This window comes from Otolemur garnettii, unplaced genomic scaffold (assembly GCF_000181295.1).
Source record: "Otolemur garnettii isolate 467f Iridium unplaced genomic scaffold, OtoGar3 scaffold00113, whole genome shotgun sequence".
NCBI lineage: Eukaryota > Metazoa > Chordata > Mammalia > Primates > Galagidae > Otolemur > Otolemur garnettii.
Window position 1 is genome coordinate 6,301,960 of NW_003852508.1, and position 10,521 is coordinate 6,312,480.

Here is a 10,521-nt window from a genome sequence, read left to right on the forward strand (position 1 = left end):
TATTTGTATGTACCATCATATTAATTGGGATTTTTTAAAACAAGAACAACGAATATTCTATTAAACAAAATTTTTTAAAATGTAAAAAGGCTGTGTAGGCTTTCTAAACTTACACGAGAGTTGTATATTTCCTGAAGGCTTACTAAGTGAAGAGTAAACATCTTCACTTACTTGAGAGAAAGTAAAACGGACAGCAAACCAGCAAAGAGTTGGTTTCTGATAGTATCAGAAATGATCTTCTCCTTGAGATCATAACAGTGGTCTTGATTTTACTCCCTCCACCAGTGTTTATTCCATCTATACTTTTGATGTGGATTTAACTACCACCATGTCTGGTAAAAGGGCAAAGACCAAGACCACCAAGAAGCGCTCTCAGCTTGCAATATTCAATGTACTTGCCATGTTTGACCAGTCATAGATTCAGGAGTTCAAAGAGACCTTCAACATGAGTAATCAAAACAGAGATGGTTTCATTGACAAGGAAGATTTGCATGATATGCTTGCCTCACTGGGGAAGAATCCAAGTGATGAGTATCTGGATGCCATGATGAATGAGGCTCCAGGCCCCATCAATTTCACCATGTTCCTCACCATGTTTGGTGAGAAGTTAAATGGCACAGATCCAGAAGATGTCATCAGAAATGCTTCTGCCTGCTTTGATGAGGAAGCAACCAGGACCATTCAGGGCGATTACCTGAGAGAGTTGCTGACAACCATGGGAGATGGGTTTACAGACGAGGATGTGGATGAGCTGTACAGAAAAGTACCTATTGAAAAAAGGGGGGATTTCAATTACGTCGAGTTCACACGCATCCTTAAACATGAGCAAAAGACAAAGATGACTGAAAAGAACTTCAGATTCCAGCTAAATGCTCTTGTTGCCCCTTGGGGTATTTCTGAGATTTTCTCTTAGAGACTATTGCACCCCCTTAGCTTTACAGCTTTTGCTTTTCCTGTTGTATTCATTCTCAAACACTTTTGGCATTGGGTATCTTTATAATCAGACTGGAAATGGGACTTTTTATCATTTTCAGAATAGACAATGTGGTAATTTAACTTCCCAGCCCCTTCCCCACCATTAACTGCAGTCCACAGAGTCAATATACTTTTTCAGAGAAAGTTATTCACTCCATTTTTTCTGAACCACAATTAAACTTCACAGTGAAATACTTGTTTAAATTTCTTATTTAAAAAAATAAAAAAGAAAAACCAGAAAATTGAGTAATTGAAAATTGTTTTTGTATGACTCTGATCATCTACATAATTTTTTCTTAATTCTTTGAAACATCACTAAGTCTCTGGAGGTCTTATTCAAGTTAATTATATATATATATATATATATATATATATATGTCTAAATGGACAAAGCCCATGTTTCAAAAGTCTTCCGTGGCACTGAAATGAGCATGCACTATATCCCCATTCCTGGATAAAAATTGTTTGCCGGCTAACGGCCACTTCCGGTCCGGCGTACCGGCCACTCGCAGCGGCCGCCCAGAGCCCCGTCCGCGGCGCCGCCTCGCCAGACGTCCGAGCGCCCCGAGCTGCCCGCCGCAGCCACCGCCGGCTCCGCGCCCCGCACGCCTTCGCAGCCCTAGTGTTTGCCGCGCCGCCCGCCAGCCATGGCCATCGCGCCCTCCCAGGTGCGCCAAAACTACCACCCCGACTGCGAGGCCGCCGTCAACAGCCAGATCAACCTGGAGCTGTACGCCTCCTACGTGTACCTGTCGATGGCCGCCTACTTCGACCGCGACGATGTGGCTCTGAAGCACTTCGCCCGTTACTTCCTGCGCCAGTCGCATGAGGAGAGGGATCACGCCGAAACGCTGATGGCGCTGCAGAACCAGCGTGGGGGCCGCGTCTGCCTTCGCGACATCAAGAAGCCCGACCGTGACGACTGGGAGGGCGGCCTGCAGGCCATGGAGTGCGCCTTTCACCTGGAGAAGAGCGTCAACCAGAGCCTCCTGGATCTACACCAGCTGGCCACCGACAAGGGCGACGCGCAGCTCTGCGACTTCCTAGAGAGCCACTATCTGCACGAGCAGGTCAAGACCATCAAGGAGCTGGGTGGCTACCTCACCAACCTGCGCAAGCTGGGGGCCCCGGACGCCGGCCTGGCTGAGTACCTCTTTGACAAGCTCACCCTGGGTGGCAACGACAAGGAGAACTGAGCTGGGACTGTCCCAACAGCCATGGGTGCTTCCCCAGGGTGGGCCACTAGGCCAGGGGGGCAGATTGCCCTTTCAGAGCATTCATTTTTTTTCCTTTCCATTTTACCATTGTTTCCAATAAAGTTATCTGGTTTTTAAAGCAAAAAAAAAAAATTGTTTCAATGAGTAATTAATTTATGTACTCATACCGGGTACTTTCTACCGTCTTTGGTGAATCAAATATAGTGCTGGATATCAAGAATACAGAAAGGAGATGATTTTTCTTTACCTTCAAGGAGCTCATAACAACCATATAAATCTTAAAAACGTGTTTTAAAAGCTTTCTTTCACCAATCACATCTAATTAGTCACTAGTTCTGTCAATATAACTCCCTAAATCACGGTTTTCAACGTGGACTACATTAGGGAGTTTAAAAAAAATACTGATGCCAGGGTTCTACCTTCAGAGATCTGACTTGGGACATGCAGTTGATACCAAGTGTTGCAAGTAATGGGAATCATTGCCCTAGATCAGGAGATGGCAACCTTGATTATTTTCAACCATTTAAAAATGTAAGTGTATAAAAAAACAGGCATCGGTTAGATTTGGTCCATGGGTCACAGTTTGCCAAAGTACTGCCCCAGAACAGCTCAGAGTCTTCTGTAGATCTTTTAGAAAAGTTCCTGGCCTTGCCCCTGGAGAGTTTTTTTTTAAATTTCAGATTAATATGAGGGTACGAATGATTAGGTTACATTGTTTGGGTTTGTTAAGTAAAGTCTAAGTTGTAGTTGAACTCTTCACCCAAGAGGTATGCTGTATACCTCTACATTGCGCCTCATAGCTGAGCGCTCACCACTCTCCCTCCCTCCTCTCCTCTTTCCCCTCCCTGTCTCCTCCCCCAGCTTGAATTTAATTGTGTTTTTCTCTTCTGTGGGCATGTATTGTTCATCTACTGGTTTCATATTAGTATGGAATACATTGGATACTTGCTTTTCCATTCTTGTGATACTAAGGTGAATGTTCTTCATTTCCAGCCAGGTTAATACAAAGGATGTAAAGTATCCATCTTTTTATAGCTGCACAGTATTCCACTATACTATAGTCTATTAATCCATTCATGGGTTGATGGGCACTTGAGTTGATTCCACATCTTGGCATTTGTGAATTGAGCTGCCATAAATATTCTAATGCAAATTTTCTTCTGTAAAATGACTTTTTTCCTCAGGGTAAATACCTACTAATGGGATTGTGGGATCAATTGGTCTACTTTTATCTCTTTGCAGATTCTTCATACTTCTTTCCAAAGAGGCTGTATTAGTTGGCAATCCCAGCAACAGTATAAAAGTGTTCCCTTCTCTCTGCCCTCGGGAGATTTTTATTCATGCAGTCTATATGGGCCCTGAGAATTCTATCATGTAGACAAGGTAGGTATACTGCTATTCTAAAGCTTTATTAAATCTTTTTTCACTTCCAACTCCCTACCACCATTTTCCCATTTTAGATTTTTATTACTTTGCACCTGGACTATTACCATAGTTACCATAGTAATAGTCTCTATGTTTCCAGTCCAACTGTTCTAATTAATCTTCTACACTGCCACATTTTTTACCTTGCTTTAAATCTTCTAATAGCATCCATTGCCTAGAGGACAAAGTTCATACTCACTAGCAAGTCCATAAACAGTTTTCAATATCTGACCTTTGCCTATGAACTGTCTCCTTGCCCTTTTTGTTCTTGGCAAAATGTAGTTCACACCATTCTAGTTCGTGTTTGTATGCTTGGGTTTATATTAGTCCTTCTGTCTGAAAAGCCCTTTTCTAGTGGCAAGTGTCTACTTCTTCTTCAAAAGGCAACAATACTCTCTGCCTCCTCCTTCCTCATGTCTAGTTAGCTGTCTAGGTTATATGGTCCTCCTCTGTATTCCCACGGGCCATTTATTAGACTTCTGCTTATCATGTAATACTTGACATTGAAGTAATCTGTTTGTAAGTGAATTATTTGAGATAAAACACGAACCCAGTTTTATTTATCTTTATATCATAGCACTTAGTAAAATTTTTGATATGTAGTAGGTGCTTATTGACTTGAATGCTTTAACGAAAGCAGAATAGTTTCCCCTTGTCCAGACAAGAGGAGTAAGGCTCTGAGGCAATGAATGATTTCTGAAGGGTTTGCGTAATACTAAGTCAAGGAGTTAAGAGCAAATTCCCACTTTCTTACTGTCAGCTGCAGGTCTTCCTGTCATCCCAGGTGCTTTTCTCCTATAGCTACAAGCTATCTGTGAGAGCTACAGCTACATGTTGTTGTGGAATGAGTACTAGACTGGTGGTTATAAAGCTTGGCCTCAAATCTCATCTTTCCTACTAGTTGGGGATATGAACCCTACTTTCCTAGTCTGTAAAATGAGGAGATTCAATTAGATTTTTAAGATGATTAAATTCTTTAAAAAATTAAATTCTGTCAAATAGTGTTTTCACTTAATTTATTTTCAAGCCCATTTATTAGATCCTTGTAACAAAATTAAAACACAGAACTGTGAAATAATTTGTTCGAAGACTCCCTGAAAGCTAATTGAACTAGGAAATAAGCCTCTATTTTAGTTTTTTATTGATAAATTACCCCAAACTCTGCAGCTTAAAATAACTTAAGTTCTTTATCTCACAGTTTTATAAGTCAGAAGTCTAGGTGGCTCAGCTGGCTTCTCTGCTTATAGTTTCACAAGGCTAAAATCAAAGCGTCATATCCGGAGGTGATGCAGAATCAGCTTTCAGGCTCATCCATGTTGATGGTAGAGTTGAGATCCATGCAGTTGCAGGACCGAGGTCCTTATTTCCTTGTTGGCTACAGTTGGAAGTTGTCCTCCCAGCTCCTTTCATTCATTTTCACATCCAGCAACTAGGGTGTGCCCACTGACCTTCTCTTCTACTGTTTCTCTTGTGACTCTGTTTGACTGTTTTGCTTTTAGGGGCTCATGTGGTTACTCTGTACCCACCTGTACATTTATAATCCAGGACACTCTCCCCGTGTTAAGGTTAGCTGATAGGTAAGCTTGATTAACACCTGCATAGTCTCTTCACAACAATATCATTCTACACTAAGGTTAAATTGAATAACCAGCAGATGGGAATCTTGGGGGACATCTTTAGAATTCTTCTGACCCCAATGCCTGGATTACTCGATCTTTAAGTAAGGGTGCTGGCCATCATTACTTATTTCTTAAGACAAGTTTACTTTTCTTGGTATTCAATCATTTTTAACATCTCTTTTTATTGACATAATGTAGTTACAAACATCCATACACACACGCATTCATGCACCTCATATATATGAGATAATACAAATTTAATATCTATTTTGTGGAGAACAATTATTAGTTCCATCATCCATTAATTTGTCATTTATTAAATATTTACTGTTTAGTAAATGCTAAGGATAGAATGATGTAAAAGGTGGAGACTTAACATACAAAGAATGCATTTCACATCTTTATTTATGAGATGTCAAGGAGTCTTCTAGGTTCTTGGAGTACAGTATTGAAATAAGACATTGTTCTCATGGAGTGAACATCATAAGTGGGAAGGTTGAAGCCAAACAGATGAATAAATGAATAGATAATATATTTGTAGATGGTTATTAGTATCATGAGGAAAAACAAAGCAAGGTAAGAGGATAGAGTGTGATAATGAAGGGGGTTGGGTGCTGTTATAGATAGGATAGTCAGAGAAGCTTCTTTTGGGTAGAGACCCGAATAAAGCTCGAAAGTGCTAATAGGGAAGACATAACTCTAGGCCAACAATGAGCACATAATGTTGTAAATGTTATGAAGGAAGTGAACATAAGTATGAGGGAATAAGGGCATACCGAAGACTAGCTTCTGAGCCAGGGGCCAGGAAGCCTGTAGGAGAAATTGGTATGTAATACCTAAGTCAACACTAAAAATATGGGAAGAGGAAGGGTATTTGGGGGGACCTCACCTAATATGTATGATGCAGTGGTACATTTCAAAACTATTAAGAAATCAGTGTAATTGTGATGGATGTGTTACTTAGTTCAATGTAAACATTTCCCTTTGTATATTGAAGCAGTACCCTGAACCCCATAAATGCTTCAATGTACAAAGTTATGATTTAATGAAAAATAATTTTAAAAAATAGAAAAAAAATAATGTTGCATTCTTCAAATTAAAATTCTGAGAATGTTAACATAATAAATACAGCAGAAACTCTGTAAATTGACCACCCAAGGGACTGTAACAAACTAGTCAACATATAGAGGTGGTCAACATAAGGAACTAAGCCTATTGTACTGATACATACATGTGGTGCATGTCTGGTCTATGAAAATAAGAGTTGTTCAAATGATATACAGATCAACTTAGGAGGTGGTCAGTATAGAGAGGTGGTCAACTATGGAGGTTCTACTGTATAATTTTAAATAGAAATAGAAGTATATGAAATACTAAATAGAAATCAAAGTATAAGAAAAAGTAGTCTACTTTTCTAATATATTCAATTTGTAATAATAGCTTATAAGAAAAGATTTTATATATTTTAAAATCAAGTCAATATGTTCATTCAGATTTCTTTACTTTTTACCTAATATTTTTTACGTTTGTTTTAAAAATGTGTCTGCTTGTACATTTATTAGATGGATTGTCTGAGCCCCTTTTGTGGGGCACACGTGTCTACTTGTTTGGCATGTTGTATATCATAAATAGAGCTTTGATAATGAACTCCCTCATTCTCATGGGAGCTTAAAAAACTATATGTGGCTGCATATCTGTAAAAACTGAGTCCTTCCTTTACATTTCATATGTATTAATTTGTTGTTGAAAATAAAAAGCTGATTAGGTTTCCATGACAGGTAATCTTTCTTTTCTTTTCTCCTTTTTTTTGAGACAGAATCTCAGTCTGTTGCCCTAGGTAGAGTGCCATGGCATCATAGCTCACAGCAACCTCAAACTCCTGGGCTTAAGTGATCCTGTTACCTCAGCCTTCCAAGTAGCTGGGGCTACCGGTGCCCATCATAACAACTGGCTAGTTTTTTTTTGTTTTTAGTAGAGATGGAGTCTCGGTCTTGCTCAGGCTGGTCTTGAACTCCTGAGCTCAGGCGATTCGCCCGCATAGGCCTCCCACAGTGCTAGGATTACAGGCGTGAGCCACTGTGCCTGGCGGTAAATTTTCTTCTGTAAGAGGGTAGGTATCCTTTTCATTTTGTTAATAAAACAACTCACAGACACGGATGTTAAGCAAGAAGACTTGTTTAAATAACGATGATGAATAGACATAAAAAGCCAAACCCAAGAAACCATAGTATGAGATAAATTGATAAGCCTCCTCACCCTGCATACTTCTCCTGTGGCCAACCAGACTGTGGGTTGTTGTGAGCTGAACTTCAGCGTTCATTCCATACCAATTCCTCATTCCATATACCCAACAAGCAAAAGAAAAATTCCATATTTAATACATCCAAGTCCTAATTGGGGTGGGCTGTAGCCAGAAGTCTGTAGGCCTAGTGATGTAGTATAAAAATGGAAGGATGTAATAGGAGCAAACAAAAAAAAGTTCCTTGAATGCTGAGATGGCCCCTTGCCAGGCACCCAAGTTCAAGGTAGGGAGGCTGCTACTCTGAGAGCTTTCAGAGGCCCTCTGTGATGAAGTGGGAAGACCAAAAGAGCTGCATCTACTCCCTTGTACCTTTGATCTTGTCATATGTATTCTCACTCTGCTTGTTTGCTATTTGGGTAGCAAACTAAAATGAAGTCAGTGTGAAAGGGGGTTGAATTTAAATTGTCAGACTTGTGGGATGGCCCACCTCTATAATAACACATTCCTTTCCTTTTGTTCTAGTCTTTGTATAAATGAGTCACTATCAAGCTAATTTCTTCTTACAAAAAGATTTACTTTCATTTTATTCTTTAAATTTGTCCCATAGGTACGTTCAACTGAATTCTTTATATACATTTTAGAAGGAAAGAACCAAAAATTGGTGACAAAAATTAATGGACTATTTAATTTTATGGCAGACTACCTTTTTAATAAAGTCCAAAGTAGAGGTTGCCAGCCTTTCAGAAGAGATGTACCAAGTCTCTGTGTTTGCTAATTTCACATTTTGGGTGGCAGCCATACCTACTCTCAAAACAATTCAAACACACAACATATATCCTCCCTCCAAATCTATAGTAATTGGAAACTTTTATATCAGCTTAGAATTGAAGTAAGATTGTACTGTGGATAATGTTTATTCAATATATGGTGTGACTTTCTAATAACTGGGCTTGGGGAGGTGCGAGGGAAAGGAAGAGAGGAGGAGAAGCAGGTAGTGAGTATACAGAAGCTGTGGGTTCAGAAGCAGCAGATAAAGATGTCATTGAAATGAGAACAGAGTTGCGGATTCAACTCCTCTGTGCTCCACATACCTCCGAAGTATGGCCACCTCTTAACTCCCTGCATGCCACACTCAGCACCAGAACACAGTTGCTCTTTTCTCCGTTCCTGATTCCCGTAACTCTTCCCCGTGCTAGCAGTTCCATGGGACCTAGTCATTTTGGCCGAACTGATGTTTGAGCATGTAACGGGGCCACTAAGAATTTTTTTGTTGTTGCTTTGTATATGTACCATAGTTGCTGAACTCCAGAGGAAGTTACCAACCCTAATATCTCAGATAATGGGTTAGTTACTATAGATAATGCCATTGATTTCCAGTCTCCTTCTTTGGGATAATTACTTCTTATGCTAATTACAATAGTGGCATTTTCCTTGACTAGAAAGGAATGAAGACATTTTATCAATGTAACCATCCATCCATTTCAAGTCTTTTCCCAGCGATTATGGGGTATTATCCTTGTTGCCGAGATGAAGAGAGTGAGATAAACACATCAAAAAACTCCCTAAACTGGCTACTGGGCGAATAGCTTCTTTATCTGACAGAGAAATTACGTGCAGTCCATCAAACCAACAATAACAGGACGCTTACAGGGACAGAGAGATCTCTCTGCTCTAGCCTTGTGTGGCACATGACAACCAGTAGTAAAAAATTAGCAATTATTGGCATTTGTCAACTCTCTGGTTCTGTGGCAGGAAAACGGAAACAGCAGCAATCATGCTCAATTTAAGTCTCTCATGATGTCAGGCCTTTCACAGACTCACACGGACATCAGAAGAGACTCGAAAAGGTTTACAGATGTGCAGTCAGCTATGACAGTGATGCTGCCAGCGTGGCGCACGGATCAACTAACGATTAAGATATCAAAAGCGATCCCTGTGGCTCGCTGACAGCTGGTTCAATTGTTTGCACCTGTTTCCCCTGCGTTACACATATGTCTGGAACGGATTATTCTGGCTTGTGCCAGACATATTTCACCTTTCCTCACAGTGATGTCCTGCAGAAGCATCTCGGCTGAAGATCAGGTGGCTCTCTGCTAGTGCCCACTGAAAGAAGAAGCTGATGTTCTTTTGAAAATGGCCGTGGGGTGTTGGAGCTGACAAGGTTATTAGTTAAATCTGGTTTTTGATAACAGTTAACAGAGATATATGAACAGTGCTTGCTTCCTCCATGAATAGGGGAGAGAGCTCTCTAATCTTGGTGGTACTCTGCCCCAGCCTGCTTTTCAAATAATAACATCACCACTCTTTCAGCCATCTTGAATCAATTTTGGAAGTAGACAGGGGCATAAAGAAGTAGACCAGGGAGGCGCCTGTGGCTCAAAGGAGTAGGGTGCTGGCCCCATATACCAGAGGTGGTGGGTTCAAACCTGGCCTTGGCCAAAAACTGCAAAAATAAAGAATGAGCCGTTCCCCAAGTCTACTGAACTTTGGTATTACCTGGATGCCTCTCTGTCTCAGAGGCAAATTTACTGTGAGGTTGAGGAAGCTCACTTGTAGTTGCACAGACCCTTCCCAGGTTCTGGGAGTCGCCCTAGCAAGGGGTTCACATGGTTATGTTTTTGTAAAATGTGCAAAAGTAGGATATTTTAACCACAGTGGGTTTAAGACTGCTGTTTCTCTCCACACTGACTTCTTTTCTGACATATTTCCCATCATGTGATGTGGTGTTGGAGTGGTTGTGGGCACTTTTAGTGTCTGGCTAAAGGGAAGCTGAGTTGGGGACACATTTAGTTTGGGTTTAGTGGGATATTTTTATGTGGTTTGCTGTTACTTCCATGTGTATTTATTTCTGGCTTCCGGGAATACTTCTACTATCCGTTATTTACGCTTAATTTTGAATTTGTAATTCTACATTCTTTATCTTAAGGTGGATCCCCTAAATTATAATAGCTTCATGTCCCATAAAACCTGATATTTCCTGCTTGCTTCCTGTATCTAGTCACCAAATCCTATTAATTTGGTTTTTAAAGATATGCTAATGAAT

General features: G+C 40.4%; 2 pseudogenes; both read left to right on the forward strand.

The window, feature by feature from the left end:
• Positions 1–316: 316 nt before the first annotated feature.
• On the forward strand, positions 317–913 carry LOC100943680 (annotated as a pseudogene).
• Positions 914–1,622: 709 nt separating this feature from the next.
• Positions 1,623–2,171, forward strand: LOC100943361 (annotated as a pseudogene).
• Positions 2,172–10,521: the final 8,350 nt, after the last annotated feature.